This window comes from Gossypium arboreum, chromosome 13, assembly GCF_025698485.1.
Source record: "Gossypium arboreum isolate Shixiya-1 chromosome 13, ASM2569848v2, whole genome shotgun sequence".
Classification (NCBI taxonomy): domain Eukaryota; kingdom Viridiplantae; phylum Streptophyta; class Magnoliopsida; order Malvales; family Malvaceae; genus Gossypium; species Gossypium arboreum.
This window is the reverse complement of record NC_069082.1, coordinates 97411467-97435905: the sequence shown is the minus strand read 5'-3', so window position 1 is coordinate 97435905 and position 24439 is coordinate 97411467. Positions and strand designations below refer to the sequence as shown.

General features: G+C 31.3%; 1 long non-coding RNA gene across 1 annotated transcript; it reads left to right on the top strand.

Moving 5' to 3' along the window:
* The first annotated feature begins 16585 nt into the window (after positions 1–16585).
* Positions 16586–18783, top strand: LOC128286419 (uncharacterized). The gene is made up of 3 exons (XR_008276974.1): positions 16586–16761; positions 17678–17719; positions 18591–18783. It is a non-coding gene; the product is annotated as an uncharacterized LOC128286419 (long non-coding RNA).
* The last annotated feature ends 5656 nt before the right edge of the window (positions 18784–24439 follow it).

Genomic DNA, 24439 nt, shown 5'->3' with positions numbered 1-24439 from the left:
CATCATCATCATTTTTCAAGAATGCAGAGATGGTTGCCTTTGACTCCATATCAAATTCCTTCAATTCACTCATCATAACTATTTGAGTTCATATCCAAGTGATTTTTGGACTATTGAAAATGGACTCTGAAATTATTTATCATAAAAATATAAAAGCAATATATATATATATATATATATATATATATATATATATATAGAAAGTTTGTTTTTTCTATTTTAGGACAGTGAAGAACTTCGCTAACTATTAGTCTAAATTCATTATTTAAAGATTAGAAATATGAGTTGTCTTAAAAGAATAAAAAATCCAAAAGTGGTTGGTAGCTTTTATTATTTTTTAACAATAAAATAGTTGGTAGCATTTTTATTTTTATGGAAGTCTTACCTAGGTTTTTGCTATTTTTTGTTGTAATAATTGGATGGTAAATGTGGATATCTATACATAGATTTAGGTTAATTCCTATACATGGTATTTAGGCAAAACTTTGGATTTGTCAAATTTAAATTATTTCGAGTTGTACCATTTATATTTTACATTAGAGCTATCCAATTTGGTGTCACAAAATAAGGAGAAGGAGAATAAATAGAAAAAATTGACAATTCGAAAGAGAAGGGAATCAAACTCAAGTTTTTATGAGAATTGCTCCTTCTCATTGTTTTATCTTAACCACTAAGTCAATTACTTATCCTTAACATAAGCTTACAATATTTATTTTAAAAACAAGGCGTGTCACATACTAAAGTTTAAAGAAAAATTTGTAAAATAATAAAAATGGTCTGAGAGAAGGGATTTGAACATGGGTTTCAATTATAGTTTCACTAACAGTTAACCAATAGACTAATAAATCATTTATTTCCTAAAATTGCATAGATAATCTCAAAAATAGGGCATGAACACTCTCTCAGTTCACAAACCCAATTCTACTAACATCGACTTTGAGGATGTGATAAGCTAACTATGGGTCCCAACCAATAACAACTTTGTTTCATAGGTTAAGTGGTAAGGTTGTGAGGGCTCCTACCACGACTTGATTGGATCGAAAAGGCTACTAGAGATATAGTTGGTGATACAGAGCAATGCCACACAATATAATTTGTCGAATGTGATAGCAGAGTCTTTAGCATAACATTTGTAATATACAGACTAGCATGAATCATCTGATGAAATTTAAGTATAGTAAAATTAAAATTACAGGAAAACTATTTATTTTAAAACATTATTTATCAAGTATTCTCTATATTTTAATAAAACCTTAATTAAATTGATTCGATTAATTTAACTTATTCAAATTTGATTAAATTATATTTTAAAAATAAAAAATTTTAAATTAAGTAGCTCTAGTGTAAAATCTAAATGATACAACTTGAAATAATTTAAATTTGACAAATCCAAATTTTGCCCAAACACCATGTACAAGAAATAACCTAAATCTATGTATAGATACCCATATTTACCATCCAATTATTACAACAAAAAATAGCAAAAACCTAGCTAAGACTTCCAAATAAATCAACAACATTAAATTCTTTTCCTATGCATGTTAGGTACCTACCACTTTATTATAAAAAAAGTAATAAAAGCTACCTATCACTTTTGGATTTTTTTACTATTTTCAGAAAACTCATATTTCCAATATTTAAATAATGAATTTAGAATAATAATTAGCCAATTTCTTCACGCCCTTAAAATGGATAAAAAACCAACTAAATCAAAAATATATATAAATTGCTTTTATATTCTGATGATAAAAAATTTCAAAGTCCATTATCAATTGTCTAAAAATACTTGGATATCACTTTAAGTCACATAGTTACAATGTGTGAATCAAGGAATCTGTAACCTCCTAAACCTGACATAGACATTATGGCTAGATTGAGTAGGCTACATTAGCCACTAAAATGGCTAAGCTAACTTACATTACTTTTGAATACCTTCAATAAACTCATTTTAGAGAAAGACCGAACTGTACATTTGTGTTAGTTTAAAACATTCATTTATTAGGTCAATTGTACTTAAGAATCATTTTATTGTTGATAGTGTTGTTTTAGAAAAATCGTTTGTTTGTCGCTATTCTTTGTAGAAATTCAATGTTAAACTAATGCAGCAAAAAAAAAACCATTTTTTAAGTCATTTTGGTAGTTGCCTTATCGACTTTTTTTTTCAAATCACAGTTTCTTTGTAATGCAAAAGAATTTAAGGACCAATGTTAAATTTTACTTAAGCCAGATATCATGCGTTTTCTATGTAATCCATGCATGCAAAATTCCCCAAATAAAACCAAGCCAGAGACGAAAAATAATTAAAAATTACAAACCAAAACTAATAGAGACTTATTAATAGTACTTATTAAAAATAGTATGAGGTCCAAGGGGATTCTCCATTGTAGACACTCAATTTTGCCCGGGCCCAGAAATAATTTCAAAAAAAAAAAACAAAGTCCAAGTCCAGTACAAATTACAAACATATAATTTGGCCCAATCGAAATGGCCCATTACTTTAAAAGATTGAAGGTCCATCTATGAGCTTGACTCATATGGAAATATAATCTTTAAGGATATGCAATCTTAGATGTGATATGCAATCTTAGATATGATATGCAATCTTGAAGATATGATCTTGTAATCTTGGAGATTTAATTTGTAGATATCCTTTAATCTTAACCATTGATGTAATTGATCTGTACCGTTGGATTTGTGGAGGCTCAACTATAAATAGAGGCCTCTCCCTTCATTGTAAATCACTTGAGTTTTGGGAAGCAATATGAATTCTTGAAAGCATTCACTCAAATTTCTCTCCCTCTTGCGATCTTACTCTCTGTGGTTTGTTCTTATTTTATTCTTTGTCTATCTTAGTTTTTCAACGTTTTTTTATTTTAATTTCTTCATTTTTCAAATATGTATATTTATTCCTATCTTTTATACATTTGATTATGTATTTTATATATTATAATATTTAACCATTTTATATAGTTTATTTTCAAATATATATTTTCTATGCATATATATATATATATTATATTATCATTTCATGTATTTTGAACTATTGCATTATATTTTTATAATTTGTAAATGTTCTATTTATTCATTTTTTGTGTATGTCATTTATCTTATTTGTGCACGTTTCATTTTTTTATGCTATGTTTAATTATTTCTTTTATGTGTTATTTTATGATATATATTGTTGTATAATTTTTCATGTATTATGTTTTTCTTTTAGTTTACTCATGTTTTTATTTGTTTATTATCTTATATTTACCTAGTATGATTTTTTCATTAAACGTATGTTCATGTTATTTAGTTTTGTCATAATGATATTATTTATGTTTGTATGGAAATGTTAGAATATTTTGTACATCTATGCTTCATTATGCATTAATATGTCATCCTAAAACGTCATTTAAAAATAATATTCCAAGGTTTTTTTAAAAACAAAATTAAAAGGCAATGCTTGATGTTTGGAAACTTCGAGAAAGGTAGTGCCCTAACTTATTGGGTTGCGACTTTTCTCGTTGAATTCGAATAGTCAAGCACCCTTCTAAGTGATTTTGAGTTTTCAAAACTTAAACAATTATTTCGAGATTTCAAAACATAGGACACTTACTGGATATGGCGTTTTGTTGTTTCGAGATATAAATTTTCGAAAGACGAGCTTAGTTTCGAAGGTTTTAAAATGTTGCGTCCTAACTTACTGGATGTGATGTTTTGACTCGTTTGAAATAAGTGAGCCTTAATTTTTAAAATTGAGACATTCTAATTAAAAGAGGTTTGCATCTTAAAACTTTCAAATTTCAGACATTAAAGACACTTGATAATCAATTAGGTACCAATTTTTGGGCGTTACGAGGATGCCAACCCTTCCTCGTACGTAACCGACTCCCGAATCCGTTTTCTCGACTATCGTAGACCAAAATTAATGTTTTAAAACAAAACATTTTATAAGGTGATCCAATCACACCTAAAAAGATTGGTGGCGATTCCTGTTTTTGTTTTTATTAAAGTCGATTCCCATTTTCCAAAACTCGATTTAAAAATGGTCTCGACAGCTTGGCGACTCCGCTGGGGACTAATAAGAGAGTCAAGCCGTGTAATTGATTATCTCTTGTCTTAATGTCGAAAATTAAAAATTTTAAAATTTAATCCTCTTTGCATTACATGTGTTTGTATTATTACATATGTTGCTATATTTTGATACGCATTGCATTTGCATGACCGTTGCAGTCACACCCTTAAGTGGGAGTGAGAAGCTATGCCTTCATGAGGTTTTCGCCTCCGTACAGGATAGTGGATCACTTTCGGGATACATCCGTACCTATGGTTTTGTGAGATTTTCATCTCCGTGTAGCCATAGGGAAATGTATTCCCCTAAACTGAACTCGATTCAAATGAGCCTATAATGGGTGAGGATCGAGGAATCTGCTGGTTCGGGTACCTCAAACTTTAGAAACAAACAACATATAAAAAAATTCGTAAGAGCTCAATATAGATAGAATTATACTTAGGTTATCTTTATGTTTATTAATATCATATGATACTGACTGTTTTCTTTCTTTTTTGCATGTCATTTTGCATTTAAAAGATATCAATTCATGGTTAGTTTCTAAGTTAGAAAGTTTTATTATGGAGAACAGACTTCTTGATAGAATGGAGGGCAACCTTAACGTCTATAAATGGTCAAAAGAAACGCTGAAGGATACACATCAGGATTATGGGGTTACACTCGCATCAGCATAGCGCAAAATAATCTCCAGGAGTTAAAGGAAATATGGGATCAATGGAGTAATGAAGCCAAGCAGTTGTTCTACAATAACTAAGGGGACTTGCAGTATTTTCTTGATAGGAGGATAGATGAGCAATTCAAAGTGAGTGTGGGAGTATTGATGGACACTTCTACCATTATAGCATTTCTATTTCATATGAAGACGATTGCCATGTGGATGGTAAGGGTATTGGAAGGAAAGTGATTGATAGAGTGCATGAGACCTACAAAAATGAGTTGGATGGAAAGAATTTAGCCTATGATGGTAAAAAGCTCGTTTACTATAGGACCGCTACCAAACAACAAGCTTGAGTTTACTGTTGTACTTATCAGAAACAATGGAAATGCAAGCCCCGATGGCCTGGATAGCTCAAGTAAGCGTGAAAGAAAGCGATCAAAGAAGACCATATCATACAAAGACCTTTAGAGATTAGCTATGCTACGAAGGTACCGAGGCAGGATGCTCTGCATGGGTAAAAATTTGAAAGCTTTCAAGAAACATTGAGGATATAGGATATTATTTTAAGGTAGCACACTGCAGAACGAGATACCTACCTGTTCTCTAATCTATCTCAAAATAATCATAACAACTTCACAGGTATTGGAGGAGGTGCCCTTAGCTACGGATTACCTCACAAGTGAGGTCGTAGCTCAAACTCAGGAGGCAGCTGATTATATACAGACATTGGCGGCACAAGCTAACATATTGAGTGCCAATATGAGCTACAATCTGATCGTGGCCAAGAGTTTGTTTTGTTGTTAAAACTTTAGGCATTAGAGCGAAAGCATATTTGTAATCCATTTATATGTAAAGATATTCTTTTTCTAAATAAAGTTTTCTAAATGAGATTGAATCGAGATCGATACCTTTTGTATTCATTTGCATCTTATAGCATTTCATTGCATCATTTGCATTCAAAATTATAAAAAGACCCTAATTAGTTAAAGTTATTAAAAAGAGAAAGAAAAAGAGAGAGAGAGAAGAGGGTCACGGTTGAGTGAAAAAGAAGTTGAATGGGATTTAACGACGTTCCCTTACATATCCCCGACTTTTGTATTAGGAGGGATAGCTTATCCAGAGAAGGGGGTGTTTGGAAATGAAAATCATCCCATCGATGTCATACATGAGGAAGGGACTGAACAAAGAAACATTGAGGGCATTCACCCTTACGAACCGAAAAGTTCTTTAAACAATTGGATTGCAAAAGAACTTCCTGTAATCTTTAAGAATTTTACAGAGTAATATTTAGAACACTCTTATTGCTCTAAAGCCTAGGAGTAATGAGATTTCTTTTGAGAAGTGGGCTCATGTTCAGACATTTTTATTTTCAATAAAACATAAGTGGGCTCATGTTCAGACATTTTTATTTTCAATAAAACATACTTTTATTATTTATCCAAGTAAATATTCTTTCATTCTGATTCTTTTGACCTTTGACATTCTTTATAAATTTTCATTTCATGTAAATAGTCATTCTTGAATTCATTTATTCCTTGTATATTCTTTTGTGTGCCTATCATAGATCCCTAGATATCAATGACACGGGCAACGGTACTACAGATTCAGAGTTCCTTTTGAGTGCGATATGTGTTTAGAGGAATCTTAGTACTTTGAAGGTGACAGAAATTGTGACTTGTTTCTGAATTTGTTAAAAATGATTTTTACCCCATGAAGTGGTGGTAGGAAATATAGCCTTAGAGGAAGGAAAGATTGCGAAATTGGAATTAGCTAATGAGACAAAACAAAACCTTGCTAAGACTATTATGGGAATTCAAAAATGTGGTCCAAAGACGCATGCAGGAGGATTTGCAATTGCCAGGATAAACATGAGGTTTTGGTGCACTGTTGGTCCACCATGAAAAGGGATCGCATCAGTTGTACAATAAATGTCAAATTTAAAGGAGTCAAGACTTATGGGACATGTATGTTATGGGCCCGAGCTCTTCAAAAGTTTCAAGCTGACAATGGCTCATCTTTGTGGACGTCAACTACTTCATTAAGAGGGGGAGATAGCTTCATATGCCAATATTACAAAGTCAAAAGTCATCCATTTAAAAAAAAAAGATCATATCCAACTGCACAATTCCAAAAGTTTACAGTCTTTTCAAAGATAAGGCGCCATACCACAGTACAACAAAGGTTTCCAAAAGAAAAGAAAAAGAAGAAAAAATAAGTTACAGAAGATGATCAAGACTGGTAAAAATTGGCATGAGAAACTACCGCTTACTCTCTATACTTACGCTGGGGCAAACACTTTCAATTCCAGTTGTTTTAAAGGTTCCAGCCATCATCCTTGGAATGGGTGCATTGTTTGGCTCTCCTGAGCAGTCTGATGTGCCGTCAATAGTTGTGATGGTTAGCTCCAGGCGTTGGCCATTGATTTCTAAGGGCATCAGGCCGTACACAGTCTCTGAAACTTAAAATGATAGATTCTTTCTTCAAAACCAATTTCTGACAAAGTGGATGACAGTATCATGAAGGAAGCTCTTTTAGACTTCTATATAAGTTCAGGGAAGAGAAAGCTTGATCAAATTATTATTTTTAGGGATGGGGTTAGCGAGTCTCAATTCAATCAAGTTTTGATCAAATTATTGAGGCTTGCAAGTTCCTTGACAAGGAGTGGAACCCTAAAGATTGTGGTTATTGTGGCGCAAAAAACCATCATACCAAGTTTTTTCAGCAGGGATCTCCTGACAATATGCTACCTGGAACCGTCATTGACCACAAAATATGCCGTATGAAGAACAATGATTTTTACCTTTGTGCTCATGCTAAAATAATAGGAACCGTAAAACTAACCCACTATCATGTTTCTTTTTGAATAGGTTGGGTTTTGAGTTGATGATCTACAAGAGCTTGTTCATTCTTCATTTTATATGTATTGAAGGAGTCCCACAGCCATATTTCTTGTGGCCCCTATTTGTTATGCTCATTTGACAGTTTCATAATTAGGGCAATTTATGAAGTTTGTGGATACTTCAGAGACATCATTAAGCCATGGTGGAGTGACTGCTCCGGGAGCACTTTAGATACCTCAGCTCTCCAAGTTGAAGGATAATGTCAGCAACTTCATTCTTATCTGCTGAAAATCGTTAAACCATCTTTTTATAGGGTTTAAACGACAGCCAGAATTACTGTTGGGGCAATCTCTTTCTCTTGGGTTTATGATTCGATGGAGTCAAAAAAAATTACCTCCAGTGAATTTAACTTGAAAGTATTCATCCTAAGCAAATGTACCAAGAATGGATGACACAGACTTATGAAAAAGAAGGTTCGTCCAAAAGAATTTCATAAAGGAAACATTGTGCTGAAAGAGATCCTTCCCATGCAAAAGGATGTCGAATTGGGAAGGGCCATATGTTACGAAGAGGGCTTTCTCTAGAGGTGCACTAATTTTGACAAGAAATGAATAGGAAGAATTTATCTGATCTAGTGAATTCGGACTTGGTCAAGGAGTACTTTGTCTGAAGGAGAAGGGAAGCCAAGGTGAAAACTCGTAAAGGGCACTTTGGGACTTCTATTTCAAAAAAAAGAAAAAAAAAGAAAAAAGAAAAAATGGAGAGGCCAAAGTGAAAACCCGCAAAAGGCGCCTTGTGACCAAAGGGGTTTTGAGTTGAAAACCCAAAAGGGCAGCTCAAATTTTGAAGAGCACACGATAATCTTGCTATATCTGATTCAACAAAGAGTGAAGCGCGTTTCATATCGGGGCATCAACAAAGTAATTTGGATCTTTTAAACACATGTTGAATTCAAGAAAGTCTTCATGGAGCTGGCATATAAACGCTCAAGTGGCGATATCTAGGGCATCAAACTTTTGTCGTGTTTGCTATCTTTAGATTCTTTTTCTTCTCAAAGATAGGCTTTCAGATTAATTTCCTTTGTATTTTTGACAAATTTATTCAAATCTAATTATTCTCAAGATTAAATTCATCTTCCATTATCCTTAAAGTATGTTGCATTAAAATAATGATAGATGAACTAAATATCCTTACAAACGAAGTTTTGCATATTACTCTAGAAATTTCTAGATAATACAAGAAACTGAAACAAGACAATTATTTAAAGAATTTCCATATTCGAGGGTCGGATGTACTCGGGGAAATTTCTTCTTCAGTCCAAAAGGTGGTTGGACGTTTTAAGCAATATTGATCTTAAGAAAGGATCATTCCATAAACATCTCCAGTGGGTCACAACATTTGGAGAATGGTACAATAGGACTAAGTTGATTCATCAAGATAAAACTTCGATGAGGGAATAAGTGATGACGTCCGAAATAGGGGTCATATTCATAACATTTTGCATTAGGAGAATTTGACTCACTTCGATCATAGAATCCTAATTATTAGACATGAACTCATATGCATTCTACAGGTTATGTCTTTTATAGGGCAATGTAGATCAAAGAAACAAGATTTGGCATCCTTGTGTTTATAGGGAACAAATCGAAGATAGCAGATCTGACACTCTTGTGCTTATAGCGAAGCAGATCGAAGATTTTAGCATGGCATCCCTGTGTTTATAGGGAACAAGTTGAAGATTTCAGCATGGCATCCCTATGTTTATAGGGAACAAGTTGAAGATAGCAGATTTGGCATCTCTGTGTTTATAGGGAACAAATCAAAGATAGCAGATCTGACATTCCTGTGCTTACAGCGAAGCAGATCGAAGATTTCAGCATGGCACCCCTGTGTTTATAGGGAACAAGTTGAAGATAGCAGATTTGGCATCCTTGTGCTTACAAGGAACAAATTGAAGACATAGCTAATTTGGCTTTCACGGTTTACGCTAAAGCAAATCTAAGATGATTTGGCATCTCTATATTGTCAGAGAACAAATCAAAGTTTGGCGTCTCCATATTCGACGGAGAGCAGACACATAGCAAATTTGGCCTTCATATGTTTATATTGAAGCAGATCCAAGGTGATTTGGCATCCTTGTGCTTACAAGGAACAAATCAAAGACATAGCTTTCACGTGCTTACAATGAAGCAAATCTAAGATGATTTGTCATCTCTATATTGTCAGAGAACAAATTGAAGTTTGGCGTCTCCATATTTGACGGAGAGCAGACACATAGCAGATCTAACCTTCAAATGTTTATACTGAAGCGGATCCAAGATGATTTGGCATTCTTGTGCTTACAAGGAACAAATCGAAGACATAGCTGATTTGGCTTTCACGTGCTTACGATGAAGCAAATCTAAGATGATTTTGCATCTTTGTATTTTCAGAGAACAAATCGAAGTTTGGCGTCTCCATATTCGATGAAGAGATGACACATAGCAGATCTAACCTTCAGATGTTTATACTGAAGCAGATCCAAGATGATTTGGCATTCTTTTGCTTACAAGGAACAAATCGAAAATATAGCTGATTTGGCTTTTACGTGCTTATGATGAAGCAAATCTAAGATGATTTGGCATCTTTGTATTGTCAGAGAACAAATCGAAGTTTGGCGTCTCCATATTCGACGGAGGGCAGACACATAGCAGATCTAACCTTCAGATGATTAGACTTAAGCAGATCTAAGATTGTTTGGTATCCTTGTGCTTACAAGGATCAAATCGAAGACATAGTTGATTTGGTTTTCACGAGCTTACACTACAGGAAAATAGGGCTTTAGCGGCGTTTTATCAAAAAACGCCGCAAAAATTGTAAAACACAGAGCAATAGCGCATTTTTGTTAAAACGGAAAATAAAATAGAGCATTAAAACGCGCTTTGACAGTATTAGCGCGCTTTTGGTAAAACGCCACTAAAAGTTATATAACACCTAAAATCCTAAACCCCAAAGAAAAAAATAAAACATTAATCTATAACCCCTAAAATAGTAAACCCTTAAACCCTAACAAGCCCTAAACACTAAACTATAACCCCTAAAACCATAAACGCCGCAATTGGTGCATTTTTAGTGGCTCTAGGTTATAAACGCTGCTAATGTTAAATTAAACTTAAATTCAAAAATTTGAAACATAGAGGAACTAAATTCTTAAGAATAGAAATATAATGACTAAATTTTAATTTTACGAAAAGTACAAATACTTATCTCATATTTTAGCTTTTACAGATTAAGTGGTTTAGTATTCAATTTGTTAAAGTATGTTAAGAGAATTACTTTTTCTTTTTTAAGATTTAACACTCCTATGCGAAAAGATATTATTTAACTCGTATATTTGTTTAAAGTTTATATAAAAATTAATTTAAAAGTTTATATAAAAATTAATTGTTATTTTGGTTATAATCATAAAGTTAATTGTGTTTCAATTTTTTATTATATATATATATATATATATATAAATTCATTCTTATAACTTAATTTATATGTGAGAGGGTAAATTAATAATTTCACAAATTAATTATAAATAACTATAATTAACTATAATTATAATTTTTCCCATTTATATGATTCAACTAAAAATATTTTTAATATTTAATTTATATAGACAAACAATTATTGCACTCAAATTGATATAAATTATAAAATTACAATTAATTTTATTTAAAAGTCGATTCAAAACAATGGATGTTTTGAATTAGTAAAGTAAAATAATCATACTAGAATATGACACATTCATTGAATTTTTATGTAACAAAATTAATAAAATTTGATGTAATAACCAAGATGCCATTTATATAAAAATCTAAACAACTAATGCGGACCATACTTAAAAGAATAATACTTGTATTAATAAAATTTTCATAATATTTAATTATTTTAGTACATATGCATAATTTCCATGATTAACTTTATATCACATAATGTTATTAATGATAAAAGATCTTTTTATTTTTATCAAAATAATATTTTTATATGAAAATAATAAATATGATTTTATAAAATTATATAAACTAATTTTGTTATTATATATGTAATGTGCAACTGTAATTTATTAATAAAATTTTATTTTAATTTGAATGGGTTTAATTGATTTTTACAATAATTTTAAGAAGTTAGCGGCGCTAGCATATAAACGCCGCAATAAATCACCTTTAACAGCGTTTTTAAAAAAAACGCCACAACTATTTCATCCAATTTATTCCCAGTGCTCCCGATAGCTGTTCTTTTTCCCCTTAACAAAATTTCATCCATTCCATCTCTTTCCTTTAATCCCTAAATTTTCATCCCCTAGTTCTCAACCCATTTGCCAACGAAGACGCCGACGGACCACGATGCATCGCCTCGACTAACCTCTCTCTTGCGTCACCGTCATGCGCGCTCTCCACTCCTAAAAATAACTTTTGCTTACCCGCCGCTACTCCCTCTTCTTCTCATCTGCTTCTTAAAGCCCTATGTATCCAATTCCTTGGTCCAGAGTTGAATGATTATATTTCTAATGACAATTTCAAGTCCTTTTGGGTCTAGGTTGTTGTGGTCCATAACATGTTTATTGAGATTATTTTTATATTGTGAAATTTGTTGAGCATGTTGCATATATGTTTTCCACGGAGCTGCGGGATCTTGTGGTGGATCTTCATGGAAAGAAACATATTAAAGTAGCATAGGAAGTTGTGGTTTCTATTTCGTGAAGGAAGTCTGCTTGTCTCAATTACATCCATGGAAGTTTAGAAAATGAAGAACGATGCAATCAACCATCACCATTGGCTTTGCTCGTGACATTCACTGCTATACCAAATTACTAGTAAGCGATATATATATATATATATATATATAATGTTTTTGTTTTGTTGGGTTTTAGGAAATTTTCATTTAATCTCACATTCTAAATGTACAGAATGTAGATTTAGTGTGTATAGAATGTTATATACATTGGCTTACTCGATTGGCAATCAATGACTGCTGCTTGAACTTTGTGTTGATTTGTATTTTGGACATTTGAGAAACAAATTCGGTGATATTCGTTATTCATTCCTAACCACGACCGTGGTTTTGGAAAATTTTCTATTATTAGTGGAGCTTAAAATGAAACGATTTAATTACTTTATGAATAGTTGGTATAGGTATATATAGGTATATTTGATTTGTTCATTTATAGACATGTATGTTAAAGGTTGATATTTTTACTATAGATACTTAAAATATATCTCCTTCATTTTCATTTTTGTTTAAGTTTATTTTTGTTGCTTGGTGTGATTCTGGAGTTCTTTCCTTTTCAAACATATTGGAAGTTTTCACTCAATGATTTTCTTCCTTATTTATCATTTGAAGTTGTTATTTATTTTATGCTAGTCTTGGTTATAATTACTTGTAATCTGGAGTAGGTTGTCTATTTTTTTTCTTTTAATAGGTTCTATATTTTCTGTATGATCTGCTTATTTTTTTTGGAAACCTTCTTCAAATTAGTCGCTTTCGGTATACTGTCTAAATTTTTTCATTTTGTTCATCAATTTTCCTATGATCGTGGATCGAGAGTGGCATTGTTGATCGATGTGATGAGGCTGTGGATCGAGAATTACAGCTCAAAAGAGGATGAGGAATTATATTTCTTACGCCATCACTTGGTGGAAAAACTAACATCACTTCCTGATTATGGGGATATAAACTTCAATGATCTTCCAAATATATGGAACAATTTTGAAAAATCTAACAGTACCCATGTTGGATACATACCTATATTTGATATTCACACCTAAGTTTGAGTAACATTGAGTAAATGTATTAATCTTCTTGCTAGAACTAACATCATTGCCACTAATTTTCTGTTTTTGCTTGTGTAGCCTAGAAACCACACGCCATGTTTCGATAATCACTATTACTTTGTCTAAGAAAGAGCTTGATTTGTCTTCAATAGGGTTAGCTGACCTCCTCTTATCTGTATTTAAAAGTTAAACATTGTTCAATATAGTCTTGTAAATTGAATCCTGATATTTACTAATGATTATAACGATGTGCTGCTTTGTTGGTTTGTTGATTTGATATTTTGTTGCTTACAAATAAGGAATGACCACTTTAGTTTATCAAACACAATTTTGTGGTTTTACTATAATATCAAAGTGAAGTGGAGGGGCACTAAAATTCTGAATTCTTTGAACCATTGTAGTCATGAAAAATAACCTAAAAGAAAAGGGGAAATAATAATAATAATTGCTTATCTGCACTTGACATGGTATTCATCATCTGTATTGTGTAAAAAGATGGTGATAAAATCTTCATCTGTCACTAGAGTTATGAAGGAATAGTTTTCCCTTTGGAATTTGTATGGTAGGAAATGTCCTTTTCTTTATCCTCTCAGTTCATATGCTGTATTATTTAAGAAAATATTGATTATGGTTGAGCAAAATGCACCCCCTTGTTCTATGATTCATCCTGTTATTATTTTTATCCATCTCTTTGAATTTTATGGTAGACAAGGAAGTGAAGTTACGATAGTCATCAAGTACTTCATGGTTGCTAAGCCTTAATGCAAAAGAAAACTATTATCTACAGTGATTCTCTACTTTTTATCATGCCTGCTAATAGTTTCTATCAGTTTCTTGTCTTGAATGATGATTGTTGGTTGAAGATAGCTGAAGATAGCACGGCATAACGTAGTGCTTTGTGATTTATATTTGAAAAAAATGCTTTCTTTTTGATTTCCCGCTTCCTGAACGTATAATCTCACTTTATGATAGCAAATGACCATGATTAAAGCTCAAGCAGGGGTGAAGAACAACATCAGGAAACTGAACAAGAGTATAATCAAGCATGGGTCAAACCATATTGTTCATGTGGTTTTTTTTTTGCACTGTTTTGCTTCTTTGTTGTCTACATGTGGTCCAAAGTATCCGAGGAGATGAAGTTCGCAAGACCGCCAGATACATTGTTGAATGGGGAACGAAAATTTATTCAAAAAGTTGGTTGTGTATGACTTTGTTTGTTCATGACTTTATCACCGTATAATTGACAAAGACATCAATGTTTCTAAGTTTAATGCAAAGGAAGTTTATTTTAAAGTTCTTTCAATCAATTGGTCGCTTCTCAGACTTCTTTCCCCGACAACTTTTCTTATATGCGGGGATGTCTTTTTAGCATTCAATCGAGACTATCATGCAAAAGTCATGCGGGGTTTCTCTTCTAGAGACGGTATGATATTGATCGATTTCCTTAATGATATTTATTTTGCCGAGGCTTTTTATCATTTTTCTGTTATTGTTTTATTTTAAACCATTATTAATACATGGGTGTGTTCTTTTGGTTCTATCACGGAGGTGAGCAAATGATCTCTGTCTCTGTCTCTTTAAATGGAAGTTTCAAGAATTTTTATGGCCTTCCCTTTGCTTGAAATTAGTAATTGAAAGACAGGATAGCTCTTTTTGCAATTCAGTTTTTTTTAAAAATTCAAGATGGTTTCTTTACAAGTAAAATATGACCTACTTTCATATGTGTGAATGCTTATATCTATCTTTTGGACTTTACACTTGACTGTCTTATCTGTATTCTACCTTGGCTATTCATTGCACTAGTTAACGTTGTATACATTTGACTAATTAGTTTTTAAAATATATTTGTATAAAGTATTTTAATTTTTTACTAATTTAAATATTTTTTATTTTTATATTTGTAAAAGAAATTAGTTATAAAATAAAAAATTAAATTTAGTTTGGTTTAGATGATTATAGTTTTCTAACTTACAAACAAAGTGAATCAAATTGAAATCAATTTATTTGAATAAATTAAAATTAAATTGAAATAACCAATAAAATGATCAAATTCTAGTTTTCTCCTCTTTATCATGCTAAAATTTAATATTTAATCTTTATACTTTGATTTGACATAATTTAATTTAATTGTTATATGTTAGTTCAATCGTTAGTATTGTTGACTCTATCAAAATGCTGATTTGAATGTTATTATTAGAATTTATATATTTTAAAAATATAATTTTTGCATTTTAACCATAATAGTTAATATTGTTAATTGACTATTGAATTAATTGATTAAATTATATCAAATTAGTTGAATGAGCTCTTTGTCATAATCATTATTGTTAATTTGATGTTTGGATGTTCCATTTTTGGATGTACCATTTTCGTTCATCTGAGAAAAAAGGGTAAAATGATACTATTTCTTAGGTTGCTTTCATTTTTTTCTTTTCCCTTCTTTTTCTCCTACTTGTTGCATGTGCAGGCACATGAAACCACTAAAACTCCATCTCACTTGAAACTTTTTTTCTATTTTTCAAGGAACATCGACACCTGTGTTTCAGTTCTCGGCACATAGTTATTGGATTCCAGCTTGCAAGTGACACAATACGTCTCCTCTTCATTTACTTTCTTCATCTTATGATGGGAAAGTAATGTTGTGGGATCTAAGAACAGCGGTATCGTTTTGTATTTTTGCATTCTCATAATTTAACTGTATATTGTTTTTCTGGATATCGTTTTGATGATTACTTTTGTGTGGCAATAGCTCATTTATGTTTTGACTGGTGGCAAATGGAACAGGAAAAACCAACTGTAACGCCCCAATTTTTGAGAATTCTGTGAATGTTGGCATAGGTTTAATTATGTTAGTGGGCCTCTAGAAAGCCCAAACTTAAGATAGAACCCGACAATTTTAGTTAATTTTTGTTCCATAAGAAAAAAGGGGTGAAATTATGAAATAGGACCTATGTGAAAATGTTTGAAAATGCTATAGGCTAAATTGAAGTGGCCAAATAAATAGGAGTGCAAAATAGGAGGATTTGCATGACAAACCTCCCATTTTACATGAAGTGGCCAGCCATCATATTGTTGTAGACAAAATGTACACTTGATATCCATAATTTATGGTACAAATTGATAATAGGTTAGGTAAATGTTCAATGATAATAGGTTAGGTAAATGTTCCATGATAATGGGTTAGGTAAATGTTTCATGATAATGGGTTAGGTAAATGTTTCATGATAAAAATTTCATGTCTTTTGTTTTAAAGAATTAAATGGATGAAATATGAAGTTTTATTAAAAGAAAAAGGGGTGAAAAGAACAAAGTTTTGTCCATCTTTGTTCATCATAGCTGAAAGTTAGAGAAGAGAAAGGAGAGGAGAAAGCTCTTGAATGCTCGGTCACTTGGGGAAGAAAATTGAAGGTAAGTTCATGGTAGTTTGCTTCTATCTTGATGTTCATGAGTTCTTCTTGATTCTACCTTAACTCTTGAAGAATATTTTGGTTTTTGGTTGTGTTGTGAGCATTTGGTCATGAATTAAAATGAAGGAAATGGTTGTTGTTTCATGTTCTTTTGATGAAAAATGGAAGATAGGTGAAGTTGAGCCAAACAAATGAACATGCATGTGCCTTAGATGCTAAAGGGAAAAATCGGCTAACATGTTGTGCTTTAAAATGATGAAATGAAGATTACACTTAAGTAAAATCATAGATATGTGATGATTGATTGGTGATATACATGTTTAAATAACATGCATGCAAGTTATGTGTGAAAGAGTGATTTGGTAATAAATCTGCTTGGGACAGCAGCAGTAACGTGACTTTGGAAAATCACCATAAATTGTGGGAGATGAGTTAGAAGCTACATAAATTATGTAATTAAAGCTTAATGAGTCTAGTTTCAAATGGAATAAATGAGAACATATTTTGAATTCTGTACAATGAGAAATTTGATTCGTAATGAAGAGTGGTCAGATTAGTCAAACAGTGAAACATGGGAAAGTTTGAGAAAAATCTGGTATTGATTGGCTAAACCAAAAATTCTGAAAATTTTATGGATAGAAGATATATGAGTCTATTTTCAGGGAAAATTAACGTCACTTGATTTGGAGTTTCGTAGCTCTAGTTATAAATGATTTAGTGACTGTTGCTCAGGAAGATAGCTTGCAGTGAAATTTTGATTATGTGGTAAACATTGACAAAAAATTGTTAATGAGTTGCTTATTGATTTCTTATAAGCTTACTATGATCTGTAGGTGTGGTTGGCCGAATATTGTAAGGGATTAATACGTAGTTTGTATTTGAATAGTTAGATTAACGTGTTAGTAATCCAATTGTAGGTGGTTCGTGTGTGGATCTCGTCAGCATATCGTCGCAAACAGGTGTGTAACTGACACCCTCTCATAGACTAGATTGGCAAAAGCCGAAATGCCGAAATGCCGAAAAGTCGGTATTTTGGGAATTTGTGAGTGTGCGAATGCTCGTAAAATAGTTGGGTTTGTATATTTGGTAATCTAAAGTAATAAACTGCAGTACGCGCGATTTCGTACATTTTGATAATTTGAGCTTAATGGGCCAAAGATCGGGTTCATGGGCCAACGGGCCCAATTCGTAAGTATGCGTGGTAAGTGTTCTGATAGTACGTAAATAGTTAGGATATGCATGAAAACGCTAAAAGTAGCTAAATTACTATAATACCCCTATGTATGGAAAATTACTGTTATACCCCAAGGTGTAAAATTACCGTTATACCCCTAGGGTTAATTTTGACTGAAAAGCATGACGATCTGATTCTGTATGATGTATGCCATGATTATATATCTGTTGCATGGGGACATGGGTTATATTATGGAGGAAGCGTTGTGGTGGCTATGCCACAAATATCTAATCTGGTGGCTCGCATATATCGATTGGCTCTACCACGATTATCAGATCTGTGACTCTGTCACATTATTCATGCTCGCGACCATGCTGCAAATTACGTGGTGTGTAGCGGTTGGGTGGGTCGAGTTGTCTCCCCACACGGTGTAAGGTTGGTACGGGGGTGTATACGGTTGGATATGGTTGGGTTTCTACATAAACATGTAATATCTGTTCTGTTTTGTTATGGGCCTATGGGCTTTATTTTGAATTCTGTTCTAGGCTAAGGCCAACTTGTTCTATTTCTCTGGTTTGAGCTGATATAGGCTATGGTTGGGTTAATTTACACACTGAGTTTCCCCAAACTCACCCCTTTTATTTTCATCCACGCAGGTAATCCCCAAACATAGTGGGCTTGAAGCTGTGAGGGAATTCGGAGTGGCCACCTGTTCTGAAAGTTTGATTTTCTTCTGGTGAACTGAACATCCTTTTATTTACGTTTGAAGTATTGGGTTTTTAAATGTAATAAGGCCGCTTAATTATTTTTGATGGTTTTAATATGTATTACTAAGATAGGTATTACTTATTTTAACTGTTGAAATTGGATAGCTTTAGGGCGCTTTTTCAAAAACAAAAATTGATTTCAAAATAACATGACAACAAGCAAAGCTTCCGCAATGAAAGTATTTTCCAAAATTAATCACTTTTCCTAAAAATGACTTAATCAAATCGGTTTCCTAGAAATATCCATGACGTTAAGGTGTGGCAATGGTGGTATGCATGTCTAAGATTGGACCGAAGGGAGCTTGGTACTTAAGCAGTCCGATGGACTCACCACCTCTTTTCCGGTTTCCTACCTGGTGCACAGCTTCCATTCACTTTAACCCTTAATGAATTAATCTTTTGAACATCAAGTACGATTTTCTGGACTTAGAATGGAATTTTTTTTACGTTTTTGATGTGGCATGCCGGATCCGCCATAACTTCTGGGCCGGGTTTGGGGTGCTACACCAACTACGCTAGATTACGGTCCAAGAACAATTTGCAGGAGGCACATAATGACTAGCTCCTACCTCTACGAATGCTTGTGGGAGGCATTGCAGCAGCGAATAAGGATGATAACATGCAGTTGACACCGTATGTTCTATGAATCCGAATTTAGGTGTGACTTTTAGATATTTTATGTGCAAAAAAGTATTAGAGGGTCTTATGTTTGTATGTTAGTTAAGCAGATTATAGATAGAACCTACAGTAGGATCAACTAATTAGTTGATCAAAAGCTACACCCTATTTTGTAATCGTCTACTTGCATATTTGCATATACTTAATAATAATCTCGTGTCAACTAATTATTCTAATTTTTTATTTAATTGTTTTGTTTCAACATTTTATTTTTATTTGAGTTGAAAGAAGAAAAACACAAATTGCAATTTTGACTTAGTTAATCAATTTAAATAATCAATGTTGATATTTTACATGTGAATTAAATCCTTATTTCATTTAAGGAACTTCATTATAATATCTTATTTTATTGATATCTTTATAGTTAATCTAATTTTTATTATTTATTTTAGTTTTGATTCTAATTTTTTTATTTTAATATTTAAGATAACTTGAGTTCTAACTTTTGGATTTTAATTATGTTATTAATTTATTATTTTAAATTCTAAATTTAAATTCATTAATTTTTGTATTTAGTTTTAAAGTTAAAATTTTAATAGAAAATTTAATTTGATAATGAATTTTAAATTTTTTATATTTTTCATGACCTTTATAATATTTTGTAATATTTTTTTTTTGAATTTCATGACTTTTAGCGGCGTTTTTGAGAAAAGCGCCGCTAAAGGTCGTGATCTTTAGCGGCATTTATAGGAAGAGTGCCGCTAAGCGGCATTTGTAGGAAAAGCGCCGCTAAAGGTCTTGATCTTTAGTGGCGTTTGTAGGGAAAGCGCCGCTAAAGGTCTTGATCTTTAGCGGCGTTTTTTCAAATAAACGCCGCAAACTTTAGTGGCGCCATCTATAGCGGCGTTTTTCGCGGCTCTTTTACAGACCTTAAAAAACGCCGCTAAAAGTCAATTTTGCTGCAGTGTTACGATGAAGCAAATCTAAGATGATTTGGCATCTCTGTATTGTCAGAAAACCGATCAAAGATAACAGATTTGGTGTCTCTGTATTAGACGGGGAGCAGATCAAAGATAGCAGATATCGCCTTCCTAAGTTGCAGTGAAGCAGATTGAAGCCGTCAAGAGGCCATTTAAAGAAGATCAAGGATCAAGAACTCAAGACTCGGCGAGCCCGGGCAAAATTGGTCCTTTTATAGTCTTTGCTCTATTCCTATTACACAGCAATGAGCAAAGAGGGCATTAGAGACACTCAATTTTGCCCGCCCGTAAATAATTTCAAAAAAAAAAACAAAGTCCAAGTCCAGTACAAAATTACAAACATAAAATTTGGCCCAATCGAAATGGCCCATTACTTGAAAAGATTGAAGGTCCATCTATGAGCTTGACTCATATGGAAATATAATCTTTAAGGATATGCAATCTTAGATATGATATGCAATCTTAGATATGATACAATCTTAGATATGATATGCAATCTTAGATATGATATGCAATCTTGAAGATATGATCTTGTAATCTTGGAGATTTAATTTGTAGATATCCTTTAATCTTAACCGTTGATGTAATTGATATGTACCGTTGGATTTGTGGAGGCTCAACTATAAATAGAGGCCTCTCCCTTCATTGTAAATCACTTGAGTTTTGGGAATCAATAAGAATTCTTGAAACCATTCACTCAAATTTCTCTCCCTCTTGCGTTCTTACTCTCTGTGGTTTGTTCTTATTTTATTCTTCGTCTATCTTAGTTTTTCAACCTTTTTTTATTTTAATTTCTTCATTTTTCAAATATGTATATTTATTCCTATCTTTTATACATTTGATTATGTATTTTATATATTATAATATTTAATCTTTTTAAATTTTTTATTTTCAAATATATATTTTCTATGCATATATATATTATATTATCATTTCATGTATTTTGAACTATTGCATTATATTTTTATAATTTGTAAATGTTCTATTTATTCATTTTTTAATATGTCATTTATCTTATTTGTGCATAGTTTCATTTTGTTTTTAGTTAGGGTATTTAGAATAGGATTAAGCCTTTTCTTAAAAAAGGAAATAGATTATTCAACCAAAGATGTTTAATTTGGAATTTTTAAGAAATGGTATAAGGAAATCGATTAAATATTTAAGAAAATTTATTCATTTTCTTGACTCATATGGTAAAATTTTAAATATGTATTTTCTTATAACTTTCACAAAAAATGAGCGAGCAAATGGAAGGAACCCGATTGGGGATGTAAGAAGGCGGAAAAAAGACATAAAGAAGACATATCTAAAAGATTTAAGGATTAGCTAGCAAACAAAGCTTGCAGATATGTCCATGGGAAAATTGGAAAGTCAAGAAACATTAGGTTGGTTTTGGACCAAGGAGCCATCGGACAATATTCATAAAAAACTTGCGGTTACATCTCAAAAGTCAATGACCATTCTTAAACCAAGAGGGAGTAGGTCAATACGTATTTAGGATTTCCAACAATCAAATATTCAAATGGGAAGTCCAGTCAAAAAAAAGTGAAAAATTGGAGGAAATGGATAATTTATTCCATTCTTGATAATTTAATAAGTTTTATGAAGATGTTTTTTGTTCTTTGGCATTAAGAAAGCATATTTGCATTATATTTAAAGATATTTTAAATTAAATTTTTAAAAGAATTGAAAAGAGATGGAACTTTGTTTAATATTGAATTATAAATTTAAGTTTTATTATTCAAAATTTTGAGAAAAAGAGATTAAATTAAAGAAGGAGTGAAAAAATTTATTTTAAGGGTTCAAATTTGAAGGAGAAAAGAAAAGGGATTTAAAGTTAAAAATGGATCAGAAGAAGAACTTTTCAAATTTTGAAACCTTAAATTTTAAACAATATGGAATTTCCTGGTGATCTGTAAATTTACTGTAAATTAAAAATCTTAGGGCCAAGCCGATAAAATTTTAAAACTATTTAATTTTCAAAAAATCTTTGAATTTTATTTCATTTAAATATTTTTTCAATAAATATATTTATTCTTATTGCTTTTTCTTTTATGAAAAGATCCTGAATTCATAGCCTTTGGGTTCTTTTAAATTTTAAAACCAGAAAAAGGGCGAAAGGTTTTTGAATTTAGTTTTTAAAAGTTTGGAATTAGTTAAGGAAGAAATTGGTGAATTTGTTTTAACTTTAAAAATCTTTCCAATAATCAGGGTTATAGCCATTAATTGAATTGCTAAATTTTTTTTGGTTTAATTTTGTGACTTTATAATTAAATTTAAATCAAGTTTATCATAAATATTTTGGGAGTTTCCTTTATGAAATTGTAAGGAACAAGCTATTTAGTTTAAATTAATTAGGAATTGTTTTATTGTTAAAAAAATTTTTAAAGACATTCTAACTTGGGAAAATTAATAAAGGATATTTTCAAAATTAAAAGAAAAAAGACCAAAAATTATAAATTAAAAATTCAAAAAATTAATTTAAGAGACAAGACGATTGCAAAATTAATCAAAAAAATTGGATTTTAAAATGGAAATCCACCATCTTTGAAGGGTGAGATTTCCTCCTTGTTCTAAAAAGTTTATTTTAGGGTTGATTTAGGGTCACCCTGCCAAAAGTTTCTTTTCCCTGTTTGAAAAGTAAATGTTGGATTTTAGACTTCTTATTTTAGGGTTGAACAAATTAAATTTTGTGTTTCAATCAAAAGTTTCGATCAAAAATGAGACAATCAGTTTTGAATTAAGCTCAAATTTGGACCTTCAAAGCATAAACAAGTTTTTCAAAGAAATTTGAGTTGCTAAAAAATTGTTAAATATTTGAAGGACAAGATAAATTTGTTTGAAAACAACCAAATTTTCATTCGGAAATCTTCAATATTCGGGTTTGAAAAATGATGACAATTTGAGGCTTGTTTCTCATTAATGAAGGAAAGCCCAACAGTTTTTGGGTTGTTTGGCTTTTTCATTGTCATTTTTTCAAGATTTCAAAAAATTTGGCATTTTTTGTGAAAAAATTGGCAATTAGGGTGGAGTATGAGACTATTAGCCTTCGTTGATGATTGGGACATTTTATCGAAAATTTATTTTTTAGGAGTTTAAAATTCCAATTCTTATGGCAATTTTCGGTTAATTTGATTAAGTTTTAAAAAACTAAAGTTTGTACTATCTAAAAAAAATTTCTAAAAAATAAAATTAAACCCACATAAAAATTAACCAAAGAAAATTTCCTTATAAAGGAAAATTACAAAGAATTTCTGGCCACAAAAGGAAATTAATTGGAAGGCAATAACTTTTAAGCTTTTTGAATGGTATTTGAAAATGATAAAGAATTCTTTGTTAAGGTATTTAATAAGGTTAAAGAATAAAAAAAAAAAAATTTGATGGAATTCAAAAAGAAAAAAAATTTTATTAAAATTTCAAATTGAAAAAAGGGTAAATTTTGGGAAAAAACTTTACCAAATTAACAAAAGAAATTGTTAGCCAAAAATTTATTTTACATATAATTAATTAAAAATTTATAAGAAAACGATCTTAATTAATATACTGGGAAAATTTTCTTTTTATTTAATTTTTTTTCAAAATAGGCTTATTAAATTTCTATTTGACAATTTAAAATTATTATTTAAGATTAAATTATTTCATTATCCAATAATTTAATTAAAATAATTATTAAGAACTTACCTTAAAAATTTTAATTACTAGAAATTTAATAAAAAAAACTTTTTAAAAACCAAAAATTATTATAAAAAAATTTGTTTTAAAAATTTTTGGGTCAAGCCATAAATTCGTTTTAAGAATAAAATTCCAAAATTCCTGTGGGTACAATTTTGAAAAAGAAAAATTTAAAGAATAATTGGAAAAGGTAAAATACCTTTTAAAGGGAAAAAGAATTTTAAAACACTTTTTAAATTTTTTAAAAAAAAAAAAAAGGAAAAATTTTTAAGGCAAATGAAAAGGGCAGGTTTGAACAAATGGAAAACCCAAAGGATAAAGGGAAGAACAAGGGATTCCCGTTTTAAACCCAAAAAAGGGGGTTTTTTAGGTGTAACATGGGTGACTTTAACTAATAAACTGTACCAATTGGCCCGACCAAAATTCTAGAAATAAATCCATGGATGGGTATGTGAGTCTAAATTCAGG